General features: G+C 43.1%; 1 long non-coding RNA gene across 1 annotated transcript; it reads left to right on the top strand.

The window, feature by feature from the left end:
- The first annotated feature begins 1,288 nt into the window (after positions 1–1,288).
- Positions 1,289–16,488, top strand: LOC102780508 (uncharacterized). The gene is made up of 4 exons (XR_436922.3): positions 1,289–1,462; positions 6,222–6,498; positions 11,312–11,563; positions 14,731–16,488. It is a non-coding gene; the product is annotated as an uncharacterized LOC102780508 (long non-coding RNA).
- The last annotated feature ends 2,704 nt before the right edge of the window (positions 16,489–19,192 follow it).

Here is a 19,192-nt window from a genome sequence, read left to right as displayed (position 1 = left end):
GTGCCACCACAATGCTGAGCGGCCCCTGGTGCACCTCGGTGTCCGGGTTCCCATGCAGCCGATGGAATAAGAGGGTTGATGGAGGGGAGGAGGAGAAGTGATGGGGGCTAGGAGGAGGGCGGGCGGCTGGATTGTGCACCCAACCTATTGTGCCCGGTCCTTAGCCTATTAGCCACCACCAACCACTCTTGCTTTCGAGAGCTCGAGACTAGCCTGCCTGCCTGCCCGAACTCGGTAACCAGGCATCGGCGAGGGCGAGAGGAGGGGAGGAGAGAAACAGTAGCCGTATTTAGAGTTTGATCTCCAGGAAAGCGTCCAAAATTTGGAGAGAAAGAAAGGGGGAGCCCGGGACATTGGTAGGCAGGGAGAACCCCCTGACAACAAACCCGGGCCTGACAAAGTTGTCTCTTTGGCAGTCGCGCCTCCTATTGAACCAGTAATTTATTCAAAGGAGATTTTTATCCCCGCGATCTAATTATTATGATAATCAAGTGACCCAGACCCCCTTTCTTGGCTCTTGTCTGCGGGCTCTGGGCTCGGCGGTGACAGTAAAAGCTGATTTGCACGGTCTTCACCCCCTGGTCACATTCCTGGACTCCTCTGTATCAAAGACGTAGACAATGAGAATAGTGGATGTGCGCACTTGATCCAGGCATGAGCGGAGGCCGCAGTCTCCGCCGGGGGCTTTGTGTCAAATGAATACTAGTAGCCAGACAAGATTACACGAAACTTTTTATAATCCCACATGGTCCAAAACGACGCTCACAACGACACCCTTGATATGTGAAACTCCCAAATAGACTTGAAATAGAGACAGCAGAGACGATGCTGAATATTTGATTGAGCTGATGATACCAGTTTATAATCAATTAGAAAACTGATTATTAATATGATGACCAAATGTCATGCAATATAAGGAGTGTTGCCAAGATTTTGGTATCTGTAGTCTCAAATATGACGTCGAATAAAGCCATTCTACACTAACTCAGATTATTAGTTTCGAGGATTTTTTTTTTTATCCATGAGAACAGAACTTGAGTTTGCATCCTTATTCAAGACCACTTATGCTTTCATTTTTTTAGAGGGTGGAGACAAAAAAGCAGACCTGCATCGTGTCATAAAGGGGAGGGCCTTGGTGGTGGTAGCCTATATGTTTTTAGAGCAGGCATGTTTTGAGTTCATATTGCATCTGACGAGAGGAATGGCGAGTACCGGGGACAGCGCGGGGAGGAAGGGGGGAGGCGAGATCCACCTCCGAGAGAAATAATGGGGATGATAATAAAACAGGGGGAAAACCCGTCCGAGGGAAGCTGAATGGATGGAGCAAGGCAGACGTCACGGCCAGCCGCAGCCATGAAGACCGTGCGGTCCAGCCTCCGGCAACTCAGTTGGTCTCCATCTCCCGAGCCGCACGCTTCTCGGTTTTGGAGAGCGGACGCCGCGAAGACTCCCAGGCGACGGCGTGAGTATCAATATAATCTGTGTTTTCTCCAAAGGGGGGAAGGCGAAAGCGGTTGGGGATTAGGGGCGAAAATCACGGAGGAAAGACCGTTCGCATCCGCGCCGTGCACGCCGCCGATCTGCACGCATAACGGAGCAGGATGCACACAGGCTGGATGTGTCAGCAGCAGGCGAATATGGGCGCTGTGTGTTTGAGCAGCAGGTCCTGGGCTCTGAATTTACCGTTATTTTTGTTTCTGTTTTGATGCTCTGATGAGGGTAAAGTAGGAGGTGATGTTTCACTCACAATGGCAGCTGTTGAGAGGAAAACCAAGTGGCAACTCAGTGTTCATGACATTTTGTCTCTTAATTCAGTGTGCTTAAAAAATACAAATCGATATTGAAAGCTTCAGAAAGAAAAATTATGGGTTGATTCACTTAGTAGAATATGGAGTAGTGCACAGGTGGAAAGTAACAGCTAAAACATGTGGAAACAAACCTGCACTGTGGAATACGTGTGTGAAAGAGCAACTTCTAATTTGAAGTGGTTTGTCTCTGTTTTAAAGAAAAAGTACTCTTTTTTCAGACCCAGCCTTTATGACGCATTGTGTGCATACAAAGCGATTCACAGAGAGCCACACAGGCCAAAAGGCGCTTCCAGCCTTGATTTCATTTCTCATACACACCTCCAGGCACTTAGCAGGGTCACTTCTCAAGCTCTGTTTGCTGCAGAAGCGGGAGCTGCAGAGACAGGCAACATATGGCACGAAAACCCAACAAAATTTGACACGATCAGGATGTGGGGAAAAAATTAAATCCTTTTGTGTCTTTTTTCCCCCCAAATTAAGCCCTTGCAGGACTCTTTGCTACCATGTGGCTCAGATATGAGGATTACTAGCACACAGACCTGCAATGCATGCGTAATAAGACAAAGTGATCGTGTTCACACCCATGGTTGGCGGATAAAGGGATCACAAGGCCAAATATCCAGTCCACACGTGTGCGCCGAGAGGCCTGTACAGAGAACACGTGTGCGCCCCCGGACACATTAGGGGAGAAAAACTGAGGCCGTTGAGCTTTCAGGGGGTTTGAAGCAAAAAGAAAAAAAGGAGATTATGAAATATTTCACATGATGAACATGAGGGTATTAATTTGTATGCAGGCTTAGGGAGGAGGGGAGAATTTAGAAAACAACGATTTTGCGCAACCTTTGCACAAAATTCAGATTCATTTTCCAGTTTAAGCCAAAATATATTGGCCACGCAACTTTAGAGTATTTATCTAGCAACACACACACACACACACACACACACACACACACACACACACACACACACACACACACACACACACACACAATGGGCAACTGTGGGGTGGAACAAATAAAGGGAGGATTTCTGTACAGGGCTTTAAATGAACTTCATATGCACCGTGTATTTTAGAGATATTTGCAACACCACTGTAAAAGTGGCAGGTTGTACATTATTAAATACAGATGACAAAGTATTAAAAGTACTACTGCTGAAGTATCACTCGGTACCCACCTTACTTCACCTACTATCGGAGTTTTTGTTTTAAAAAATATTTCGTCCTTGTCGTGACAAAATAGAATTTTCTGACGATCTTTGCTGGTTAAACAAAGTCTACAATAACCAAAATTGGGCAGTTAGGCTTTGTAGTCATTTTGAAGAGTAAAATCATCGTCTCTTTTTTCCAGGAACCGCTGGAGAGACATTCAGCGGCCTCACAACACGTGATTTACTGTAGGTAATATGGATAACCAGCTCTCACTGTCACTCATATCACCCTCAGGCTTCCGTGGTTATTTTTTCAAAGTTTGGTGGAATAATATGTTTTATTTTGACGTAATTGCTTTTCAAAAAAAATTACAAGTGTATTTATCTATAATAATAATAATAATAATAATAATAATAATAATAATAATAATAATAAATATATGAAGTGCAGACGCAAGTTTAAAATCTAACAAAGAATAAGATGAAGACACTCGAAGCTGCATGTCAAAATCTGGGCTCTTATTTTAAACGTCACAGTATTTTGTCATAGGTTGCGGAAATTACTATTAATTGCGTAATTTCTGCAAAGCGTCATTTTAAGGCGAGTTGCCCTATCACTGCAAAAACTGTGCGTATGCTCATCAGGCACAGTGGGCCTGCCTCACCACAGTGTGACTTACACTCTGTTTATTTCTGTATTCATCCTTTAACGTGGCTTAAAATGTGAGTAAAATACTTTTGCCCTCCTGCACAATTGCCTTTGTTGCCTCCAAAACGCAGCGCTCAGTCGCGATTAAATGAAACGTTTTAATGGGACTTATCGCGCGGGTTTAATCAGATGAGAACCAATGACACTTTGCAATATGAATCCATTTCTTGCTAATCTGCTCTGCACCTTTGCATATTTTTTTTCCCAATTAGAGGCACAGGATTTGTTGACGTCATGCTCATCTTTGGCCAATAGCAGGGCCTGATGAGGTTTGTTTAAATAATGGAGATCAAGAAGCTGGAGCTCCATTTATGCTTTGAAATTTTGGAGAAAGGGGTCCAAATGAAGACTTAAAACCAGGGGTTTTGGCTCATTTAAACTTTTAAAGAACAAATATATATATTTTTTTACAAACTTCATTTTGTGAACACATGGTGTTAATAATAACATCATGAAAGCTGAACACTGTGGGGACAATAAGGCAGCAGTCAACATGATGCAATTGTATGAGATTAACAGAATTATATGAAATGCAGCACTTAGGGGACTATGACTGAAAAAGCAAAAATAACTGAAATAATTCAATGCAGTCTGAACATATTAAAATCATGATTTTTTTTCCTTTTTCAGCTTGAAAATCATGAAAAAAATATTTATTTAAATGTTAATATTGCACCAGCTGCATCCAGAATAATTACCATGAATTACTAATGAGTTAAAAAAAACCCTACTAAACACTAAAATTGAAAACAAAATTACTTACTTTATTTTAAATTGATGCTGCAAAACACTTCTAGTTTTCTAGATAGAAATAAAAAAAATATTAGGTTATTGTTGTAGCCTTAATTATTGTAAAATATGATTGCATTAAAAGAATACCCTACTGAAGTCTAATAGTTTTGCAAAAGACTACTTAATAATAAGTGGAAGTTATATCTTAACATTTAGTTTTTAAATATTCTGATTCACTTAATGTAGTCTATAGCTAAAATACATCAAATTAGCTATTAATAGTATTGCATTTTTTGTGTATGTGTGAGAGAGAGATCACATGTATCTGTGTGTATTTATTTCTAAGTCACAGTGTGTAGTTTGATATTTTCTGCAGTTATCTACTGAACATCTGAAAGCACACACACACCTAAATGTGGTACATTTAGGTGTGTGTATGTTCTCCACTGAAGCAGCAATCTAGGAGCTGAGGCATGTTTCTGCTTTTAAAGGTCTTTGCTTTGTCCTTGTGGATTGAAACAAAGGACATTGATGAAGAACAGTGTAATGCTGACAGCCGTCTAAATGGAAACAAAATACTTTGAAATCAAAATATTTTCAGGCATTCGAAGAAGAAAAAGAAGACCTTCTGTAAATTGTAACCAAGAGGGAGAACAATGGCGGGGTGATTTGTTATTTGCTAACGGAGATCTAGCCATCTCTGGTAATGCCAGTCAGGTTGTGTGTTCGCAGGTTTGGGTGTGCGATGAAGACTGAGGATATTCAGTCAGTCTCTCATTCTCTCTCAATATCTCTCCATCTTCCTTCAGTCAGTAAAGCTTTACTTGGTGGTGGCGTTTGTGGGGGAGGAGCCTGCCACAACAGGGATCTGGGCACACAGAGCAGCCTTAATTAGATGGGGCCTCGTGCCATGTGCCACCACAGCATGTGTGAAAGGGAGTGTGTGTGTCTGTGAGTGTTATAGCATAGTCCGTAGCCATGTAGGATAAGATTTGTTTTGTGTGTGTTTAGTTTTGTTTTTGCATGGTCTCTATGGACACATTTGGATACTAAAGGATATGTTTAGCACTCGTTCTTTCATGATATGTAGGAGAATTTTTCTCTACATATATATATATATATATATATAAAATAACCCCCCCGCCCCCCGGATCTATGCTTTGGCGCCAACCACCATCATTGGCTGACTGCTTTGGCATCAGATAATTTAAATGAAGACAAACCAGTTCCTTTTGTAGTCAAACAGCCGGGATCTTCTTTTAATTTAAAAATGCATTTGGGTCATGGCAGGGGGCGGTGTTTGAAGCCATCACCCTCCTATGGAGCTAGTCAGCGGGTGAGGCGGGTGCGCTGTAGGGATGGGCGCTGGGCTGGAGAAAGGAAGGTTGTCGCCTTAGTTGGTTTGGACTTGCTCAGCAACCTTTTTTTAAATTGATGCCTCTTGCTGATTGTTTGACTTGTTGGGTTTTTAACATACAGGCGTTACTCACAGGCCAATCAAAGCTTTTGGCGGACAAAGGGAAGTTTCCAATTGGTCGAGGTTGTTTGAGGCGGAGTGAGGGAGCCACATGATGACATCATAAAATAAAGGGTCAGGACATTTAAGGGCTGCTGTAGGATGAGCGAAGAAAAAAGGCCGTAAGCCACAATAGAAATGCTATGAACTGCTCTTTGATTTTTCTCTCCCTAAAATCAGACTTTTGACATGATTTTTAGCTCCGTCTCAAGTTAGTTTGTAATTCTTAAAATCATTTTATAAAAAGCAGTGGAGACATATAATGATATAATAGGTTTTAATTAACAACCTTCTCCTCTGCTTATAGGTCAGAACTTGGCCCATGTTACTTCGCCTGCAGATTGAGAGGATGGGTAGCCTTAGGGGTTGGTTGTTATCTTTGGTTATCTAGCTGTATGAGTGATGTACATTCTTCATAAAGCTAGATAACCGAAAGTAACAAGAATCCCATTACACTCCTGAAAAGGCATCAAGACCCCATGCGCCTCCCTACAAGAAAATGCAAACTTTGCCAGAAGAATTGTAGCATGAGAGAAGAAAATGGACTACATTTTAAAGAAGACGGGAATGCGATGCAACAAAAGGTAGGCTGCATGTTTTTCTTGTGTTCTATCTGTTGGTGATGGAATGTGTGTGAATACATGTGTGTGCCTTTTGTTAAACTCAAGTCTGAGGCCCCTTTTTTGATCCATCAGCAGCTCGTAATGCTGGGTACCGTTGTTAGTCATGTACAAATAAATGGGACATTGCCACACATATTTCCTTTAGCTCTCTGTAGCCAGTGGCAGTGATCCATAACAGTAAGGTTGGTACAACAGGATCACTTTTAATCTAATAAGCCCCATGATCCTTCTGTGTGGGGCTGCATGCATGGGTTTAGACTTAGTATCACATGGTTAGGAGTGACAAGCTTGCTAAAAAAAAAAAAACAACAACCCCACACTGATTCACCAAAGCAACTGGTCTCTGATTAGCCAACACCAAGTGACTAAAGGACTTGCCAGTTTGCTGGCTAGTTTGGACAACGCTCTATTTATTTGTCTCCATGTAATTCAGTCTTACTGCTTGCATTTTTGGCATTAAGAGACCATGCAATATGAAAAGAATGTGGGCCTTTGAGCTGCATACGGTGCTATGAATTATACATATGTTCCAACTTGGATAGGATTGTGTGAGTTAAGAATGGTCCCTCCGAGTTAATCTGGTCTCCCAACGCCCCACTGGCAGCTAAGCGCACAGACAAGAATTTGTTTGAGGCCAGTTTTGTTAAGTTAGCTGTTGTTGATTTTTTTTCTTCTTCGTTCCACCTACTCCCTTTTTCCTTTTGCATGAAAAGATGTTTAATTTGGGGTCCTGGCCGTTGTTTGATTTGACGTGACAGTTGGCTTGGTTGTGAATGGGCCGTGGCAAAGCCTCCATTGCATGAGGTGCTACCATGTGGAAAGTCCCGATGGGATCTCACTGAATGCTGCTGTGTGTACGTGTTGGGTTCAGAGGGGGAGTGGTCCAGGGGCAATCAAGCAGAAAGTACCCCTAGTGACAAGATCCACGAGTGAGCGAAGGAGAACAATCTCAGCCTTTAGGTTCTTTGCCTGGACTCATGGTGAGGAGTAATTGGTCAATCAGATCTTCAACCTCAAGGCCTCTGATGGCTGATTGAAGGTGTGATTTCTGTTCTGCCCATCAAAGCTGGAGGGTTACTCCTGCTGAGAAAGGCCACTAAGAATTGTATCCTAGGTCTCAAAGCTCTGGTGGTACATAGCGAATTCCACATGTGGCGTGCTATCTCATTGTGGTGCAGCTAAAACATCACCCTCGGGTTTGGATATATTTAGCTTGACAGGGTACAAATTCTAAACAGTTGTGCAGGACTGAAGTGAAATTACTAAAAGCTTGTGAGGCAACCTTACCTCGCAATGTCAATCTCTTCGAGCCCTGCGGTTGTGCCTGCCTGCTGCATTGCAGGTGCTGAGTGTGACACTTGAGCTTTGGGCTCTGCTAGTAAGAGAGAGGAACGAGGGCCCTGACAGGAAGTGACAGCCAGAGATGTCACCTTCTTGGATGGCAAAGTAGTACCTGGTTCTCTCTCTGTTGTGTTGCTACGTCCCTACATGTCCTTTTCCCCTTTATTTCTTTAGTTTTACAGTGTTGTATGTAGGGCTTTTTATCACATATTGCAACTGATAGATTAATGATTGTATGTGCCCAATATCCAGACTCCTGTATATGTACACAGGTGTGGTTTGTATTTATGAAATTAGCATATAACAGGTGTAAGGCAGAAATATTTTGTGCATTGTGGAGAATAGTTTTCTCCCTTTGCATCTTTTTTGTGTCAGTTACACTGTTGGGTCTAAATGGGAACTGAAGTCTTGGACAGATTGTGTTTATACCCTAAGCAGTGCCCTGGGAGACGCATGTCATGGTACAAATGCTTTGTTCTGGCTCGGTGTGTGGCACAGTTATATCACTAACACTTCACACTAGGGAACTTAGTGCAGAAACTGCATTAGCTTATGCTTGCCTGAAAACAGCATAAAGATAGGAGAGTTCCTCAAAAACACCTTAGGGCCTTTGCTCTCTCTTTTTCTCTGTCCCATGGCAGTGTTGGAAATAGAAAGAGGGCGCGAGGAGAAAGCACGTAAAGGAAAGCAGCCAGGGAGAGGAAAGAGAAGGAGGAGGGTGGTGGGTTTGTCTTAGCTTTCATGCACTGGGCAAGCAGATTTAGACTCCAAGTGTCAAATAGAAAAACAGCCATTGTGGTCGGGTCCTACTTGCCCCCCCATAAGTAGACTTTACAGTCAATAGAGCTAGTCCACTTGTCACTGAGGGACAATGCACCCCTTTGCCTCCCTTTCAGGCCTGCCGGGTCCGAGCAGCCAGACAGCTTTCTGAATAACCCAGTGATTCTTGGCCCCTTTTCTCTGCCTCTCTTTCTCTTGACGGAACACACCAACAGGGCTTGGAAAATGGCTTCACTGTTGGGCCAGAGTGTAAGGACAGACCCTGTTATTTTCTACAACACTGGCATTCCCTCCACCCCCTTATGCACGCATAGAAATGAATGTATCTTGGGCAGTTGCAAAAGTCAATGGGCCTCCTCAGACAAAGGAGATTAAGTTTGGCAACTTAGCAGTAACAGGTGTACTTTGACTGAGCTCGGACCACACGGGGGGTGACTGTCGTTGTCTTACCCACTTGCTCTGTTTGTCTCCTTGTTGGTTTTTAGTTGCATGGATGTAAAAATTAAGTTTGTGTTGCGTTGTCAGAAGACAAGAGCACCTCAGACCTTGTTGACTTAGAAGTTTTAGTTGAGCTGTCCAGCACAGGCCTCTTATCATTTTCACTGCATTTGAAAACAAAGCTTAGTTTTGCTACATTTCTCCCATGCCAAGTTTTCTCCGAAGGGATTCTGCAGATATCTTTAGAACTCAAGCAGTGCTCACCCAAGGGAGCGAGTTAAGGGTAAACAATGCGGGCACACGGAGAAGAAAGAAGTATCAGAGGGAGTGCGGCACTGCACAGAAGCATGAATACATTTTCACATTTAGAACTGAGACATTGATGTTTTAGGAGGGGAACTATCATTTAAAGAGAATGAAGCCTTTTCTGTACATACCTTCAGTATTTTCAACCATAATAAATCAAGCCATTCAGCATCAGTACAAATAGAGACACTCTCAGAGCCAGAGCAAAACAGTGCATGCATTTGTTTGTTTCAGTCATTAATAAAGCTTTTACTGAGAGCCTCGGTCCTCAGAAAAGCCCATTCTGGTGAAATGACTTGGCAAAGCATCCGATGGAGGGTCTGTTCAGACTGAAGCTGCTCCCGCTCCCATTGTCTAGCTCTCTCTCACACACCTACGAGTCCAGAGTAAGCACACAATTTCATTGTTGCGTGAGCTGTTAATATCAGAGGCTTCACAATAGAGCCCATTCGCCATATTTGCATAAGGCACTTTTCCAACAAGGACCCAGAGAGGGCTTGAAAGCTGGCCCACTCTAGTGCCAATGGCAAAAAAATGTCAAGTGCCAATTAGGAGAGGTTTGCCACCATTCAGCAATACCCCACCCCTGTAGTCCTTCCCCTCCCTGCTTACCCACCCCAACTCTCTCACACTCCAAGTCACCCCTGGTTTTACCACCTTATTCCAATTTCAGACGTGGCCTTCCCCTACTGACACCCAGAGACAAAAGCTGGCTCCCTCCTCTCTGGCTAATGGAGGATCCTTTCTGCTTGGCTCAGAGTATTAGTAAAATCAGACAGCATGGTCCGTTCACCGATTAGTCAGCTTTCTTTGTTGATTACTTTGAATAGGGTTCAAGAACTATGCAAGATACAGAGTCCACCTGCTTGGGAATATTGAACTTAGCAAGCTGGCTGCACTGTGCTACTTTTGTTTTAGACTCCCAGGTTTGCATGTGCAGGTGTGGGTAATTGAGGGAAGGATTGTGGCAGAGACAGACGCTGATTTCAACAATTAACAATTCCCCCTTTCATCTGAAATCCACAGTGGTTGTTCTGCGTTAGTGCTAATGACATTTAGCCACCTAATGGCTTGCTTTAAGCTAGTCGTGCTTATTATTTTGCACGGATGCACATAGAAACATAGAGAAATGCTGCAGAGACACTATTTAAATTTAGAGTGTAGACTTTAAGTCAGCCTTAAAGGCTTAAGGAAAAGTAGATTTGCTACATGAAATCCAAGTTAGCTCAACTGGTGAGTATGTAAAGTACTCAACTTCTGTTTATAATTCTATCGATGCTGAAATGCTACATTATTTCCATTATTTCCATGCTTAACTGCAGGTGTCAGATGCAAAGTATGCGGTGGAATGGTGGATTTAAAACATTAATTGTGCTCTTGAATTTTAGGTGATATATTGTTTATGCAGGAAAAGCCTTTAACATCAAATACCTGGAAAAAAAAACTTGCATTCTGTAAAAAACAAGGATGCAGTAAATTGAATGAAAAAATTAGGTCATAGACACAATAAAAGAAGGTAATCGTGTTTGCCCAATTGGTCTGGCGTTGTTTTCAGCAGAGCGTTTACCTAACTTACCGCCTCCTGCCACTCAAAAGGATTTTTCTCTTGTCGCTTTTTCTCTTTCTTTCTTTTATTCAATCTCTGTGTCTAGTTTTTTTTTTCTTTCCCACCCTTGATTCTCAGATGGTTGGATCTGATTTGCATGCATTTACATAATGAAAGTCATTTGCATGCTCAGGGGCAGACTGTACCATGAGAACAGACATGAAAAGGTGTGTGTGTGCGCGCGTGTGCATTCGTGTGTTTGTATATTTTTGTGAACTGTACATGTGTGCTTTTGTGGATAAGCTACATAGTTTAAATGTTCAATTTTACCCTCTGATTTCTCCATCTATGTTTTCTGTGCAGGCTACCACATTACTGAAGGAAAGCTGGCAAAAGAAGACTGAAAAACAGAGAAGGAGGAGGGGTTGTTGTTGATTCTGCCCTCCCTCTCTCCTCGCCCTCCACTGCATTGCCTCTTCCCTCCTCCTCTTCCCTTCCTCATCCACTCCATCCTCAGCAGACTGCCCCTTTTTCCTGTACAGCGAAACGCAGCCCGCGCCACCATCTTAGAGCAACGCTGGCATGAAATGGAAGTGGGAAGACCAGTCAGTGCAGGTAACACACCAAACCCACTGCGCCCGCCATGCTTCATTTTTCTATTGGCACCTCCCTGACTCTCCGTCATATCGCAATATCTCCATCTCTCCGTGCCCTCGCGCCTTCTCCGGCGTGATGTACCCTCCGTTTTAATTGCCTCTGATACGTTTGTTAATTGCACGACTCATGAGATGCGCTGATGGGAAGGAGGGGAGGGTTGATGTGGGTGGAGCGTGTTTTGTATGTGCGTACACATTAAATCACTCCGCTCTCAATGCCTCTCTCAGGAGGCGTTCAGTGGGCATCTGTCCTCGAAGCGCCAGTTTTTCTTTCCCGTTTGGGAATTCTGATGCCATCCTCACATGCCTGCCCCGACATGGCGGCGCCTGCCATTTTGGAGCTACGATGCAAGCCGTGCCTTCTGGACAACAGACAAGCACAGCTGATTACTCCATAAGTTGAGCAGCTTAGTAAGAAAATTTTAGTCACTGAACCTAAAAAAACTGTGATATAATATTTAATGATTTTGACAGTAATCTGTGACAGAGGTATGGCTTTTTAAAATAATTCTAAAAATCTCCCTTCAGCTCTTTAAATGAGGTCAAAAGAAATGTCAAGGTGGGCAACATCGGTTGAGTGGAAGTGATGATTCATAGTCTTTTACAGGGACACTGCAGCACATAAAAAGCCCAAAACAAAGCAGGAGAGAGGCAGAGAGAGGCAGAGAGGAAAAAATAAAGACAAGATGGTAAAGTTGTAAGAGCATGATAGGCAGATTTAGTACTGAAAAGTCTCTCTCTAAGTGAGTGGTGAGTATTGGAGGGCAGTCGGTGCTCAGACAAGTTGAGTATTGTTCTCCTTGCATGAGCTCGTTGTGGTGCGTCATTTTTTTCAACCGGGGAGCTCCCAACGTTGAAAACCGCTTAAACCAAAACACCAATTAGCGTTAGCTGGGCTTGATTAAGTAAGATGGCTGGTAAACAGTGCTTACTTTTGTCATCTTAACACAGAAACCTCCCTTTGTTTGTGTCTGTGGCGTGTGGGTCTGTGCTAATGGTAACTTATAGTAGGATGTCTGGGGCTAACAGAGAAACTGCCACTACCCCCAAGTTGAGGTAAAAACAGAGAAGGAGACTTGGCAAAGACAGGAAACATCTTAACATCAAACTTTGTTTTCTTTTAAATAATTTGGCCAAAAATGTTAAATTTTATATATGTGTTCTTTAAATTAAATCACTAATTTTCTGTATTTAGACAGAATACACTATTAATGATTCCAGTTCCCCAATTAGGTCAAACTAAGCTTAATTAATTTGAATATTTGACGATGCCGCCTTAAGCGAAGGAGTCGCTTGGCTTTCCTGAGAAGTCTTGTGGTAACTGTGTCAAACGCAAAGTGCACTAATCACTGCCAGGCCTCTATAAACAGGTGGTAGATTGAGCAAAGGGGGCCGAGGCCATTCTCAATTTACTGTGTAAATTATGCAGAGCCCAAAACAATGCAAACAGTAGACAGTGGAGTGGCTGGCGTTGGCTAATGAGATGATGAGAAGCCTGGGAGGCCTGCGAGCTGATAGAGGAGAGGGGGTGGGCACGGCTTGTGTCTGGATCGGTGTATTCATGTGTGCGTCTTTGTGCGAGTGTGTGTGAGGGTCTAGAGGAGCTTTGGCAGGGGAGCAGACACTGTCCCGCCTGCACAAACCCCACCGTCAGCACCCCTCCTGCCCAGACTGAGTGCTACAGGGGGAGGGGAGGGTTAGCAGGCAGCTGGGGCACCCTGCCCCCATTGCTCCTGCAAGAGCACCAGGCTTGGGAACCTCGGTGGCAGGGGTCCCCCCAACACTGGCACGTAGGGGGCCCCCAAAAGTCTGGCTGCAAACCCCCATCTCCACCAATCCCCCCCTACCCCACCGTCTCTTGTCTCCCCAACCATCTCCACCCCTCCTACCCGAATGTAAGGCTCGGGGCCTGGGAAGGACTTCAAGTTCACGGCCAGACCTCCTATTGAGCTGACAGCCTGACTGTTTGCTCAATTCGGCTCCCTATTCAGGACCATACTGGAGGGGGGTGCTGTTGAAAAAAGGTTGGAGGATGCAGGAGGGTGTTGCTAGACAGTGTGGGACACTGTAGCACTGCGATAGCTATTCATTCAGCAAGGGGAGACAAGTAAAGAGCGAGGGGGAGAGAGTGAAGATGGAGGAGGGGGGTTCAAGTCGGGATGCATAAATAAAAAGTGAGGAATCTAGGCTCAAAGTTTGCTTTGAGCAGTGTGCGCCTCTCTCACACTCTTTTAGACTCTTAATTACCGGCGCCTTCCACTTTTCTCTCTCCCTTTTCTCTAACTACACCCCCCTCCTCATCGCCATCGCACACACCCTCCTGAACACACACACACACAAAATGGCAATGGCAATCATTCTCATCATCCTCTCTATCCCCTGGTTTTATTAGGCCACATGCTGGGGCTGTAAATTTACCATTAACAAGCTTATTCACTGTAGTCCTCTCAACAAAACAAGACCATGATGCCAATAACTCAAAGCGACACCAATACCCGAAACTGCCTTTTATGTCGCCAACCTCTACTGTTAGCCACTCCCTGCAGCCCCCACTCTTTCCTCACTGGCATAGAGCACCCTCACACCGTAATGCTAAATGCCAAGGCTAACGTGATGCTTGTTAATAGCTCAGACAATGGTAATTAGCGCAGTGGTTGTTGATTTAAGCTAGATCTAAGCTAGATGGACGCATTATTGGCTAATTCTGAACTTGGTGACCTGCTATAATATTTTAAGTTGCTTGTCTGAGCTGCTCGAAAATGTAACAGAAAAGGGGGTTTGATGGTCTTCTGAAGTCCAACTTAGCCTAGCTTAGGGTGTGTCACATGCTTCCTCTTTGTATTAGCAGCTTGTAGCGTACCAGGCTCCTGTTAAGGCCTTTCAACTTCAAGTCTCAATCCCCTTGGCTGGTACACGAAGCTGTACTTAACTCGGCCAGATTTAGGACACACAAGGAAAAAAAACCTAATAAGTATTTTTTTCATGTTTAAAGAGCACTGAGAACAAGCCTTCTTTTGATACATAAATTGGACTTCACAGTCCATTGTCTCAAATAATTGTTTTGACATTCACATGATTGGCCTCAAGGTGTGTTTTGACTCATTCTTTTTTATTTTTTTATTTTAGATAAATGTGATTGGTGCAGGGGGATCCAGAATGGACAGAGCACACAAAAGGAGGACGGTGGGACTCCTCCTTCATTCGCTGCCTTTTAGCTGGAGTAAACAAGGAGGACGGCGATGCTGTCTGCATGCGAGCCAGCAGTGATTCCTGCCATAACTCTGGAACGCTGTGTATGTCTTCTTGATGCATCGCTCGAACCAACACTCAGCCTGGACTGCTTGTGAATGACTTTTGGTGTTTTAACTGAGCATCATCGTGGACTCCAATCATGGAAACCTGTGGGACTCGGTGGAAAATAAGCAGCCCGAAGGCTGGAGGAACTGCTTGATAATTGTGACTCTTAATTCTTTTATTTGTAGATGTGGCACTGAATTTTGTAATTATTATCCTATATTTGATTGTAAAAAAAAATATTGTTTAGACATGAAGGAATATAATCTGTCTTCAGCTATCATAGGCTCCACTTAATGTAGGTTGTATTTGATGATTTGTAGCCCATATTTTGCTCATTTTCTCTTTTGTTATAGTTGCTAGGACTCAAAAGACATGTGAATGTGAGACCCACGGCAGCAGTGAATAATACTGCACTGCGATTGGACAGCTCCGTGTGTCAGCTGACACAATGGCGAAGGAGTGAGCTGTCGTCTTTATACTCTATGCAACTGTTCTCTTTTTTTTCCTTTCTTTATTGTTTAGGGGGAAAAAAACCTTTTCATATTTATTTTGGATTATTTTTTGAGCCATCAGTTTACAGAAATTCCTTCAGACATCATCAAGAGAAATGGTTTATGAGGTGCTGACGTTCCAGTTATTAATATAGTGAAACAGAAATTACAGTCAGGATGTGTGTGTGAGTGTGTGACAGATGACAGGATACAGCAGCAGTTTCATCAGTGGATGGATTGAATCTCATATTTGCAGCTTTCGACTGTGCAGCCATGAGCCAGAGTCTGAGTAAATGTGGACTCAAGCATTTAATATTCCTGATGGTTGGAGTGTGTTTGATCAGCAGGAAGTAGCTCTGCGTGTATACAGAACATGCCACACTATTAAAAGCTGCTCCCTATAGCAGTCACTGAGGCACAGCAGTTTGGCACATAATAGTTACCTGCTTTAGTGTAATGATACATCTTTGGGTGAGACATGACAAATACATTGGCTTCAAACACTGCCTTAATTTCCTGTTCTTGACATTAACACACAGCGACACACACGCCCGCACACACACATGCACCCAAATGCAATAAGGCAAGTACTATCAGGGCCTAATTCATTCTATATTAATTTTCGGGAAGTGGCAAATTTTTTATTACGATTGATAATCTATGCAAATCTTTTAAATATTACTTTAGACAATCTATGTCTATGCAGCGCTTTTGCAATTGATTCAAGGGAGACTATCTTGGCCTAATTTAGAAAATGTATTCTTTTGATAATCATGCACATCCCAGTGCTCAAGACAATTACTTATCTGCCTGGATAAGCTTGAAATTATGTTTTTAATCTCTAGCAAAAAAAGTCACTCTTCTGAAATCAGTCCAGAGGCTTGAAAACCATGAATTGTGGTCTAAAATAATTAAATCAGTTGCACTAAATCTCCCTTTTCCTTGTAGATCAAATATATCTATTTAGCTTTGAATAGCATACTGTTTATATAAGCAACAATGTTTGTATTATGTAATCTCATCTTTGTGAATGAGTGTTCACCACATGTGCCTTTGTATGGAAAACTGTTGAAATAGTAATAAAGGTTTACACTGAAAACAATGAAACATGTCTTGTGCATGCTTTTGATCGGTTTTGGTTGCATATCGCTGGCTGGCAGGATCGTCTAGTGATAAATGGAAAAGTACATTAATCAGCCGCATATAGTGCTGAAGTGTCCTTGAGCCGTGGCTGAGCCTGGTCAGCAGTGATGTAATTCACTGAAAGAAAGAAATATAAATGTAAATAACTGTCCTTAAAATGAGAGACAGAAGAGGTTACAGTTTTCTAAAATTAAAAATGGAAAACCTATAAAAACAAACAAAACCTAAATGTGCTTTTCCTTAATGATTTTGCTGCTTTAGTCACATCTACAGAGAAATCTACCGCAGTTCAGTTTCAGCACATTGTCACTGCCAAATGAAAAGATTATAACAATTCCCCCGAGATCAAACAATTTTCTAAACACCATCAGGGATGTGGGTGTTCATACGCAACCTACACTGGAGAGAAACAGAACAGTTCTGTCCTCTTTTGGTGTAAAATTAATCAGGACAAAGGCGCTCTCTCTAGTAACCAATAAAAATCTTAACCTCGATGTTTGTTGTGAATGAATGATGATGAATAATAAGCCAGCCACATGTCATTTAACCTGCTGTTATTCCAAGTTTGGGGAAAACAAAGAACCCATAGCACCCTCACCCTGGATTGTGATAATCTGTGTGCAGCGCTGTCGCTTTGCGAGCTGCTGTGTGCTGCACAAAACACTTCCCCTGCGTGATTTGCTGTCTGACACCACATATGGCGAACGCGCCCACACCGACATATGGGCCCCTCACAATTCATTAGCATTGTCATGTAAAAAAGGGTAATCCCACTGTAAAACAAATGAAATGTAACCCTTTACAGTACAGGTTGATTTGGCAGCTCTTTTCATTCATTCCCTCTCTTTTATGAAGTCTCGTGTAATTCAATGAAAGAGGTTTTTAACGCAGCTCCGATGCACCCCCATGGGTGTCTGCATTCTCGCTTTGTAGCAGCCGAGGCTTTACGAGCTACTCTCCTCTTGTTTACAGCTGCGCTGCACGTTCAAATGAGCCATAGTACACATAAACAGCAGCTCCATGCAAATATTACAATGCCCTTATTAACCAGGGCAGGCGGCAATTACATTATGTCCCAGGCGTTAACATCCAAAGAGCTAGCATGGTCCTCTGTGACAACTCCACTCGCCCTCTGTGTTTCTTGGCTGTGTTATGGCCCTCATAATCTGATTCACAGTTTTTGTCATTCTGCCAAGAGGCAAGCTGCATTAGCCAAGCACTATAGGCTTTAATGAACTGAGTGTCAATGTTAAGCATACTAGAGCAAGCTGGAGTGACGGCGTACAACCCGGGCTGTCGTTTGCAGCCATGTTGGATCACAGTCAAAGTTCTAGCTGCTCAGAATTAAAGGTTTGTCAGGCCGCTGAGTAAAAAACGAAAAAGTTGACCCCGCATTTTGCTTTGTGCAGTTGGCATCCTAAATGACAGTAAGTCTTGTGTTTAGGGAGCTGTGTTTATAGCGATGGGGTGTGGCTTCCTTTTGACATATAGCACAAAATGGCTGCTCGCAACGGCCAATCATGAGACTGAAGAAATTGATTCCAAGATGGCGTCTCAATGACATTAACATGACTTGGAGCAGATTTAAAGAAAAACTGCAAAGGGGTCCGCAGAACAATTTGACTGACGAGAACACAAGGAGCCTGGTGGCAAGAGGGGGTCCAAAAGTGGGAAATGGCGGGTTTTGGTGCACGTCCAAGGTCTTGGAACTGGTGTGATGCTTTGTGATGAACTTTCACAAGTTGCTCAGAATCGCATTGGTATGCAGGAATGCAACCCTAGGAGGCTATTCTGTGTGATTTTGGGGGGAAAACATGTTTGCAACTGGTTGCAAGGACAGAGGATGTGTGTGTCTTTGGATGCTGTCGTAGCTGGAGCCAAAGAAAAGTGGGCGTCCGTCCAGATCTGTCCACCTTTGTGAGCTGCTTCGCAGTGTGGCAGCTGGTCATTCTGTTCATGGGGCAAAGACAAAATGACATCAGAAGCTCTGAAGGATATGTTGTCGAGTGTGATGTTTTATTTATAATAAATAAAGAATAAAGATGCGGACGTGTGTGTGTGTGAGCAGAGAGTTGGTCTCTTCGGTGTGGAGATTATTGAAGGATTTCTTGATAAGCAATCTGACGAGTGGCAGCTAGAGGATCAAATTTTAGCGCCTTGCACACACACACACACACACACACACACACACACACACACACACACACACAGTGTTCGCATGGGTAAAAAGTGGCTTATGCCATTCAGATAAATTTTTAAATGTTATTAAACATGATTGTTCCACTTTGATTATCAGATGATTTATTTTTGCTATAAATACATTACCATCATGAAGGGCAGACGGAATGGACAGCGGGTCTGTAAGTCAGACTGGAACGAGTATTTCTTCATTTGAAAAATAGTCTGAATAACTGCTTTTCTAAATAGAGAACATATGATTGGAAAACCATGTATCACGATGTTCCTCTTGTGTGCTTGGCAATGCTTTTGTTCCTAGTAGTGAAGAAATCTGGAAATCTGACAACTAGGGGGTTCGAGCTGCCAAATAAGGAGACTCATGGGAACTCCAGTAACACTGACTTAATGATTTTTCCTTTTCTGGAAAAGCATCTTTCATGCTTCTGCTCCTATACATTTCAAAAGGGAAATGATGTATT

The sequence above is a fragment of the Neolamprologus brichardi genome, chromosome 11 (assembly GCF_056152115.1).
Source record: "Neolamprologus brichardi isolate AB-2024 chromosome 11, ASM5615211v1, whole genome shotgun sequence".
NCBI lineage: Eukaryota > Metazoa > Chordata > Actinopteri > Cichliformes > Cichlidae > Neolamprologus > Neolamprologus brichardi.
This window is presented reverse-complemented; position numbering and strand designations above follow the sequence as displayed.